Source organism: Acromyrmex echinatior, chromosome 14, assembly GCF_024713525.1.
Source record: "Acromyrmex echinatior isolate Ae372 chromosome 14, ASM2471352v2, whole genome shotgun sequence".
Classification (NCBI taxonomy): Eukaryota; Metazoa; Arthropoda; class Insecta; order Hymenoptera; family Formicidae; genus Acromyrmex; species Acromyrmex echinatior.
The window spans coordinates 2,724,090-2,735,000 of NC_141865.1; the positions used below are offsets into that span (position 1 = coordinate 2,724,090).

General features: G+C 26.4%; 1 protein-coding gene and 1 long non-coding RNA gene across 2 annotated transcripts in view; one reads left to right on the top strand and one right to left on the bottom strand.

Annotated features, from left to right (window-relative positions):
- Positions 1-6,825, bottom strand: part of ash2 (set1/Ash2 histone methyltransferase complex subunit ASH2) — an 80,100-nt gene extending 73,275 nt beyond the window's left edge. Inside the window, exons 1-2 of the mRNA XM_087413413.1 lie at positions 6,600-6,825; positions 6,127-6,177 (exon numbers count right to left, since the gene is read on the bottom strand). The gene's annotated coding sequence lies outside the window, so the exon portion shown is untranslated. The remainder of the gene's footprint in view (positions 1-6,126; positions 6,178-6,599) is intronic.
- Positions 6,826-10,375: 3,550 nt separating this feature from the next.
- LOC147907336 (uncharacterized) overlaps positions 10,376-10,911 on the top strand; it is a 2,077-nt gene continuing 1,541 nt past the window's right edge. Inside the window, exon 1 of the long non-coding RNA XR_015547513.1 lies at positions 10,376-10,746. This is a non-coding gene — a long non-coding RNA (uncharacterized LOC147907336). The remainder of the gene's footprint in view (positions 10,747-10,911) is intronic.

Consider the following 10,911-nt stretch of genomic DNA (forward strand, 5'->3'; position numbering starts at 1 on the left):
TCTTTAATTATTTTATTATATTTCGCTAAAATCATATTGCATTATGATTAGCGAAATACAATAAAATAATTAGCAATTACATTGCATAGCTTTTTAATATTATCTTTTATTGTAATCCTTTAATAATAATTATTTACAATACAATGTATAACAAAAAATGTTGTTCGAAATATAATAAGAATTATTATAGGAGCACAAGTAACAAAATTTAGTAATGAGGGAATATACGAAAATGTCGAAAATACATATGATAACACAAATTTTCTAAACCAATGTTTAATGATATTGATAAATGTGGAATGAAAATACTAACAACAATTAGATCGTACTTACTATTAATTATTAACTTGCGATTATATTATAAAACTTATTAATATCGTGATAAAAAGTCATTAATACATTTACGACAAGACTTTCATCGCATTTAAGATAATTATTCCGATAATTTGATCACATCAAGGTCCCTCCACGTTGTGATAAGGTTAATATCCGATACAAAGAAGAAAAAAATCTTCATAGAAAAGCGAACTTGATATATTCTGATTCTACGTCAAATTCATAAGATCCATTCGCAAAAAAAAGTTAAGCAACTGTCAAACACCAGCGATCTTATTACAGAAGGATGTGAATTCCAAATCTTTCAGACCACTTATGATAAAAATAATTTTGGTAGCATTTTAATTACATTTTTATTGCATTTTTAATATAATATCAAAATTTACGAGGAAATTATATGTTCTGCCACACATTACTACAAATCATCTCTTATTAAAAATAAAAAGATAAAATGATTTCCTTATGGAATGGTGATTACGAAGGAATATATTTAATAATAATAAAATACATGCATTATTGTAATTTTTTATATGTATGAATACAAAAGTATCTCGGGTACCAACTGTTCGAGATAAATCGAACTTGATAATAACGAGATAATAACGAAAGACCTAAGTATGCTTTCTGAAAAATTTGTTATTATATATAAAATTTAACAATCTTTTTTTTTCTGCATTTTCCCAAAATTTTAATTATTAATACCCCGCTAATATAAAGGTATCCATTCGACTTATCTCGAATTTTTTGTATCCACACCTTTTTAATTAAATTCATGTAATCACGATATCATTGATAAAAGAACATAAGGTATTTTGATAAAAAAATTATCTAAATCGACAAAAATCAAAACTTGTTAAATATAATCTCGTAATATATCTGCATGTATTTTATTATAGAAAAGTATAATATACATATAAATTAATAATTAACAATATTCTGGAATGGCGGGATGTCTCCACCTAACACCTAAAAATGATTTTAAAATAACAGTTAAAAACTTAAATATATACATTCGTAATCATATTTTTCTGTTAGAGCAATCATCGAAAAATAAGCAAATTATTTGCATAAAGCTTAAATTTATTTACTTATTATAACAATTTGGATTAAAAAAAATAATCATTATATGTATATCCATACATTAATTATATAATATTAAATTCGTATTGTTAAGATATAGTACTATTACTAACATTATTATTACTAGTGGGAGAACATTTAATAAAACAAAAAAAGCGACGAAAATTGTATGTTAAAGTATACTACTGAATTAATTTCGTAACTTGATTTTAAAATATATAGCATAAAATTGTCTGACTTATTGACAAAATTATTACTTCCAGTGCAAGACGAGAAAACTCAGGATTAATTCCGATTCTATACAAGAATTTCCAACAAGATACCAAACTAGACTTTGCGAATGGACTTTACAGAAAGTGACGAGGAATAAGTCTTCATATGATATTGTAAAAATAATTTCGACTTTCTATTGATACAAATCACGCATTCACTGCATCAACATAGCATCCACTTGACGCGAGGAGCTTTCGTACATAATAAATTAATCATTAATATTTGTAATTTTTTAATGTTAAAAATATAAATGTAAAAAACAAACAAGAAGTTAATATTTAATCTATATTACCTCAGTCAAAGCTCGAATCTTTACTGATTTATTTAATAAATTAAATAGATGAAAAATTGACGACTATTTTAAACATCAAATTTTTATTAAAAGTAACTTAAGTAAATTATTAATGACTTTTTCATATTTACAATAAAATCCAAATTAAAAAAAATTTTTTTAATTAAACATCTATCAAATTAAATCGTTAAATTAATAAACAATTTTTGTTATCATATGGTTCGTCGATTTCGTGTAATTTACATAAATAAAGCAACAATAAATTTGATTTACTACGACAAGATAAATGCTATCTGTATGGAATAGATATATTTAATATGAATATACAAACATTCCAATAAATGTATAATTTAAATTAGTAATTATTGCGGAAATTACAAAAATAAACATGATGGCATTTACCTGGACATAGTTCACATAAATTTTATATTACGTATGTAATATTATTATACATTTATTTATGATAAAAGTAATTACAATATTAATGCGTATACATACTTTCTATATGTATAGAATTTTATAAGATATTAAGTTTAATTTCAGGGGAGCTGAAAATTCAATGAAATTTAAAATTATATATACTTTTATTTTCATATTTGACAATTGGGTTGTTGAATTAAATAAAATTTAAGATTAATTTAAAATTTTATTTAATTTTTAATCTTTTCTTTGCAATTATCAAGTACGTACACATGATGTCTATGCATCCTTACCTACATATTATATAATTTATTAGTTAGATTTATTATATAATATTTTTTTAGTTTAATAATATTTATTTTTTAAACAAAATTTAATTACCCGATCGCGAAATCTATTTAAGTGTCATTTTATTTATAATAATTTAATTTTTCAATTTATCTACATTTATTGTCTTTATCTATACAGTCCCTACCTATCCATATACTTATCCTACCTATCCGTATTTTCATTTATTCGTGCCTATTCGCGTATTCTATCTCTGCCGTATATTTCTACTTCCTACATTACTTCATTAACGTGTAACACCGCGAATATAATATGTTAATGACTGTGTTCAGCACAGAAAACAGCTTTGCAAATGTTGTAAAATTCTTCAACACGATTGGTTCTTGCTTTAGATTCTTTATGAATTTAAATGAACTAATGATATTAAATCAAATTTTACAATAATTGCAAAACTGCTTTTTTTGCTGAATGCAGCAGCTAATGCCTAACCATGTCCTATCGTGTACTGATAAATTCAGAGAGATTGCCTAATTGATCCTATTAAATAAATGAGCAATAAATGATAATAATTAAAATAGACTTTTAATTTTTAAAATACAAAAAATTAATAAATAACAGAGCTAATGAGAGCCATTGCGGATAATGAAGTGCAACTAGAATTTGTAGATTAAAAAACCTACAAAACTTGCGCTTCATTATCTGCACTAGCTCTCATTAGCCCTGTTATTTGTTAGTTATTGTATTTTAAATCAACAATATAAGAACTCGCAATTTGCGAGCAAGTTGCCCTCCCGAATATTCAGAATTTATCTTTATATATATATATATCTTTCAAAAAATTAGATTGGTGTTACACACCAACACCCACTTCGTTCAGATCCTCGTCTTTTTTCTGGCCAATATTCTGGCTTAATATGTCAGAGATCGACAGCAAGGAGAAATTCCTTTTTGCTGCCAACTAAAAGCGTAAAATTTTACGCTTTTGTATGATGCGCGAAACACGAACGCGTCGCGAAGGGGTCACCATATTAATCAAATTGATTAAATATTAATTATCAATAATAATAATTTTATTAATACATCTGTGTGAATAAATTTATTCTCTATTCGAAACTAAAAATATAAGTATTTGACTAAAAATAAATCTAAATTTAAAAAAATCTCTATGAGGAATGTTTTCAATATTTTGATTTTATAAATCTCAAATATTATGAAAAAAATTAGATCAAATTTCTTAATGTAAATTTTATGCAATATAAATAACAAAACTTCAAATTAAATATAAATCGAAAATTACTAAATCGATTACTATCCCATAACATTTAAGGCCCATGTACGTATCCTTAACGATTCGAACGATTCGTTGCTGAATCTCATCTCAAAACATGCAGAGAGATAAGAAATTCAGATAAATGATGTAAGATCCAAAAGGGAGATAATTTTCCCTTACCTTAATAAATATTGTATATCGTTTATATTTTAAATTATTACAATCATTTTTTGTATTATAATTTATTATTTCAAAATTAAGTATTTTAAAAGATGCAAAATTCCGAACGCGATTTTTTAAAATAATTTAAGATAAAATTCTTTTATTTCTTGACACAATAAACCTATATTGGATCTTACATCATGTTACTATTTTGACTGGTATAAAATCCAATTACTACATATGGATAAGTTATAAAAGTTTAGGCTAAAGTAGGTGCATTTAGTGCAATTTAGGTAAATTATAGTAACAATTAATAATCATAAAATATTTTTTATAAAAAAGCGAGATTAACAAATTATACGACAAATGCGTTACATTAAAATATCTGTTATTTCATTAGTAACAAGTATACAAATAATAAGTGTGAAGCAATACAAAGAATATCTTTGAAAACAGTATATTATATACACATATGTGTATGTATATTATTTTTCTCTGCACCAACTTAAATAAAATTTAATCCTGAATGAATATTTGAAAATAGGATAGATAGAAAGAATAATAAAACTATACTTATTGTACTGTAACAAACACTATACTTCTATATTATAATATCTGTAGACAAAAAAAACAATTTCATTTACTCTAATTACTTTTTATATACATATGTTCTTTATATTTTTTAATTTACTGTATTTCATTTATTTAAAAAATACCAATACTTTATTAATTCTTGTTTTTACTTCCAAGTAAGTTAAGACGTAATATACAAGGTGTTTGACAACGCTGTTGACAACGCTCGTAGGTACAGCGGACTAAACTGTCGAAAAGTCTTGTATCATTTTGCAATTTTTGCAATAAATAACAAGATATTAATAATCGTTCAATATTGGTTCAATAAATTTTTACTCAAATACCATTAATTTTACAGAAAAACAACAAGAAACAAAAATTGTTTTCTCCTTATAAAGTTCTAAATTTTTTTCAGAATTTTTTAATATCGTATTTCCTCACATGTTGGTAAAAATACTTGCCAATGAAAAAATGCAATACTAAAAAGTTGATAAAAAATTCTGAAAAAAATCTTAGAATTCTATGAGAAGAAAACAAACAATTTTTGCTGTTTTTCTGTAAAATCGATAGTACGATATCAATAGATCATCGCAATAATAACAAGATATTAATTATTAAATAGTGCCGAAATTGAAGATCAATCTTCGCAACTATTTAATAATTAATATTTTGTATATTTGTTTTTAATAATTAATAATTCTTTAATAATTAATATCTTGTTACTATTGCGAAAATTGCAAAATGGTAGAGGACTTTTTGACTCAGTTTAGTCCGTTCTACTTGCCCACGAGCGTTATCAGTACAATTATCAAACATCCTGTATATATTTTAATATAAAACATATTTAAAAAACCGATTACACAGAATCAATCCTTATTATATTTTTTAAATTGAATTATTTTGTATCAATCGAATTGAATTACATACAACTGAGATTAAATTACTTATTATTATTATATATATATATATATATATATATATATATATATATGTGCACATATATAAAATATATTCGCGTTAACATATGAATTTAGAAACAAAATTTGAGCCTTTAACATTGTAGTTTTCTTGAATGAAATAGTTCTACTTTATTGTTTCAGTTAAATTAATGAGAGATTGGATAAGTGCAATGGCGACTTTTACGAAAGATTAAAAATAAGCTTAAGCTTACTTAAACTGAGCGTTAATATGATATTATAAATTTTACAGTGCATGTACAATAAAATAAGAAGAAGCATCCAGGATTAAATTTATCCTAATCTGTTCTAACTTATCCACTTTAAGGTAATGAATGCATGGAATGCTACATATACATTTATAAAAAATATACAGGTATATTTTTATTAAATTGATGCATATATGCATCTATAGATATATTAATAAAATCACCACGCATCCGTTACCTCAACGACAACATCAATTCATCACTCACCAATTTGATGCGCAACAGCGGAGTTTGATCTGCATCGTCGCTACGATGATTCTGTAACAAAAAGAATATAAAATCTAAATTAAAACAAAGCAAAAAAAATCAATTAATATTAAAAAAACTATTTAATAAACGTAATTCTCTTGAGAATAATCACATAATTTTCAAAATATTTTTACAAGCATCGAATTTTTTAATTTACCATTCACTTGCATATTTATAAAAATAATTATATACTTGAAAAAATGTTATATAATAGACATTACATATATAATTATATATAAACATTTTTTATACATGAAACATTTTTTCCCGGGCATTTTATAAAAAAATCTTAAAAATACATAGATATTTATAAAATTTCAAAATAATTTTAAGATAATTCTTTTTTTATAATTATTATTTTTAAATCAGTAAAATAAAGCGAATAAATAAAAAAAGATATTGATTTTACAATAGCAAAAAAAGATATTTACCGCAAGGTTGCTCCGCCGGTGCCCGATGCCTCTCCCAGACCTCCTCCTCCTCTCAGAGTTGGGGTTGACACATCCTCTCGCACTGGACACTCGCGAAAAACACTCGCGAATAATGGACTATAATCGCGCGCGGACTATAATTTGAGTCCGATTACTTGAACGGCACTCCCGAACAAACGCGCGACGCGACGAACCGGCTGCGGTTCGTTCATTTTCAAATAAATCCGCGACGAGGGTACGTTAGCTTCCCCGTTGGATTTTTACACGAAGAGAACGATTTCACTCAATATCTAAAAATTTATCTAGATATATCATTCAGATCCGAAAGTTTTTAGATTTAAGAAAAATCGTTCTTTTCGAATAAATATCCTCTGAGTATTGAGCCCTCCCACCACGTCAAGGTGTACCCGTGAGAGGGAAGATAATCTGAAAAATGTAATAGCTATTATCTATATTACTATGCAACCGGTTAACTTTTACAAACAAATATCAAACGCACGTCTGCAATTCGTTATCATTGCGAAATAAATTTAGAGCTAAAAGGATTGAATCTTTTATTTATAGATGATGTCTGTAAGATATGATTCAATGAAATGGGCTGTTTAATAAAAAAGAGAAATGTTTCTTTTATTATATCGACAATAATAGTTTCAAAGAATTACGTTTAATTTTTAAACGGTTCGTATAACGGAAGGTGCACAAAAATAAAAAAATAATTAAATTATTAAACTATATTAATTCTGAAAGCAGGAATTGCGTTATTTGCATGAGAGTATTATTCATATTAACGTTGCTTTTTTTATGACTCGTGTGATACCGTTCGTACAGACAAATGCGGCCGTGTCGCGTGCCGCTCTTCTTCACTTTTCTTTTTGAAACATAATAATCGCAAAAAATGCTAGATATATAATAAGAAATGTTGTATTTTATGAATGTCACGTAATACGATTACTAGAATGATTAATTATTCATAAGGTACAACGTTTCATATTATATTCTTCGCGATAAGATTTTAAAAAATAATGTGAAATAACCGCACGCGACACGATTACCTATTTCTAAGAATCTCAGGGACCGCGCAGTAACTACGCGTAAACGTAAACATGACGCGCCGCTCCGTGCCACCCCGTACCATCCTCAACACAAGGTCGCGCCAACCGTCTAACTGCCGAAATAAAACGAATATTACGAATATTACGAATAAGTAAAATAATATATTCTTCCCATTTTTAATGTTCTTCGATTAATAAAACGATTACTTCTAGTTTTAGTGGCGCGAATCGTTCAATGCGATATCATAATTATATTGCGATATACCGAGGAACATATTTGACTTTATTTTATAATTTATTTTATTTTATAATTTTAAATATCAATTTTTCGTATCAATTATAATGTAATGCTGACAAAAGGCAAGAAGTAAAAAGAGATTCTTATTAGCGTGGTCTTCCTTACATAATTGCTCACGTGAAATAATTTTAACATCCCAATATTATATCTCAATTTTAGAATAATAGCATGGATCTAACAATAAGAATCTCATTTTTATTGTTAGTTATCGTACATCCGCGAACGCACGAAATATTTAAAATATTCATGAACTGCGTATGTGAGTAATGAATCTTGGAAATAAAGGGAAAAAGTGCATACAACCTATAATCCTTTTCAATCCTTAATATATTCCTTAGTTTTAGGCAACCTCATGTAATTCGCGTTTGTAGATATTGCTGTTAATTAATGCGACACGCGGAGCGACTCGAAAACACGTGCGTCTCCCACCGAGATCGCCTAGCGAATGCCGAAGTGATGACGATCGACCACCGCGCCGTGCCCCCCCTACGCCTTCGCTCCGCGTCCCACCGCTTTTCGTCGCCAGTGACCCCCTTCCCCTACCGAGCTTTTCGCCGATGTTTTTAGATTACACTCAACTATCGCGTATTCAAACGACCAAAAATATTCAACGATTTATTCAATTATATTTTTCATATTTTACATGATTTTGACAAACGGATATCGCCGTACATTTCGCGTTTTAATTTGTGGCATCTCGGGCACAATCCTATATTATTTGCATGGTTCTCTTAAACGAATTAGTAATTATTCGCGTGAGATATTTTTAATATTTTCAATAATTCTCAATTTTCATAATTCTTTTTAATGATCCATACTTCAATAAAGATTCATAAAATATTCTATATATGTTCTTTATATAAAGATAAACGCAAAAAATCTTAATAGCGTGAAACAATTTGTGCTAAATGCAGGTTTGGTTAAAAGTACTAAATATCTTGTTAATCGTTATTTAATTTTTCAGTTAATAAATTAATTTAAGACGTTATTTTTACTGCAAATTATTCTGTGTTTCAGAAATTCTTTAAATGTACGTATAATAAAATATAAAATAGGTTCCGGAAACTTATTTAAAATATTAAATAAGTCAGAAATGCAGTTATTTAAAGTAATAAATACTAAATTTCTCTTTTAATTTTTTAATTTAAAATATAACTTTAATTTTCATCGCTTTTACAAGTATGTAAAGATTATTAAACGATTTTTACGTATATTTGGGCAACTTTAAAAAGAATTTGTAAAGTTGTATATTTATAACAAATTCTACATTGTTGTAACTACAGTTAACAAAATGAGAAAAATGTACTTTTTCAGAAATATATAACTCTGAAACATAAATATTTAAACAAAAAATTTAAACGTTAATGTTTTTTTTAAACTAAATTAAGTTATAGTTAATGGCTTCTAAATTTTTAATTTAAAAGAAATTAATAAATTAAAGTTTAAAAGTAACTAAATGAAGTTAAAAATTAATGCATTTAAAATTATCTAAATTAAAAGTTATTAACTTTTTAACTTTCTTTTAACTTTAACAGTTCAACTAATTACTTGACATGATAAGTCTGAAACATATTTTTCATTTAAATATTAATTTAATTAATTATAAATGCATTAATTTTATCTTCATTTAGTTACTTTTAAACTTTAATTTATTAATTTCTTTTAAATTAAAAATTTAGAAGCCATTAACTATAACTTAATTTAGTTTAAAAAAAACATTAACTTTTAAATTTTTCGTTTAAATATTCATGTTTCAGAGTTATACATTTTTGAAAAAGTACATTTTTCTCATTTTGTTAACTATATTTAGTTACAACAATGTAAAATTTGTTATAAATATACAACTTTACAAATTCTTTTTAAAGTTGCCCAAATATACGTAAAAATCGTTTAATAATCTTTACATACTTGTAAAAGCGATGAAAATTAAAGTTATATTTTAAATTAAAAAATTAAAAGAGAAATTTAGTATTTATTACTTTAAATAACTGCATTTCTGACTTATTTAATATTTTAAATAAGTTTCCGGAACCTATTTTATATTTTATTATACGTACATTTAAAGAATTTCTGAAACACAGAATAATTTGCAGTAAAAATAACGTCTTAAATTAATTTATTAACTGAAAAATTAAATAACGATTAACAAGATATTTAGTACTTTTAACCAAACCTGTATTTAGCACAAATTGTTTCATTTTATTAAGATTTTTTGCGTTTATCTTTATATAAAGAACATATATAGAATATTTTATCAATCTTTATTGAAGTATGGATCATTAAAGAGAATTATGAAAATTGAGAATTATAGAAAATATCAAAAATATTTCACGCGAATAATTACTAATTCGTTTAAGAGAATCATGCAAATAATATAGGATTGTGCCCGAGATACCACAAATCAAAATGCGAAATGTACGGCGATATCCGTTTGTCAAAATCATGTAAAATATGAAAAATATAATTATATAAATCGTTGAATAAATCGTTGAATATTTTTCATCGTTTGAATACGCGATAGTTGAGTGTAATCTAAAAACATCTGGCGAAAAGCTCGGTAGGGGAAGGGGGTCACTGGCGACGAAAAGCGGTGGGACGCGGAGCGAAGGCGTAGGGGGGGCACGGCGCGGTGGTCGATCGTCATCACTTCGGCATTCGCTAGGCGATCTCGGTGGGAGACGCACGTGTTTTCGAGTCGCTCCGCGTGTCGCATTAATTAACAGCAATATCTACAAACGCGAATTACATGAGGTTGCCTAAAACTAAGGAATATATTAAGGATTGAAAAGGATTATAGGTTGTATGCACTTTTTCCCTTTATTTCCAAGATTCATTACTCACATACGCAGTTCATGAATATTTTAAATATTTCGTGCGTTCGCGGATGTACGATAACTAACAATAAAAATGAGATTCTTATTGTTAGATCCATGCTATTATTCTAAAATTGAGATATAATATT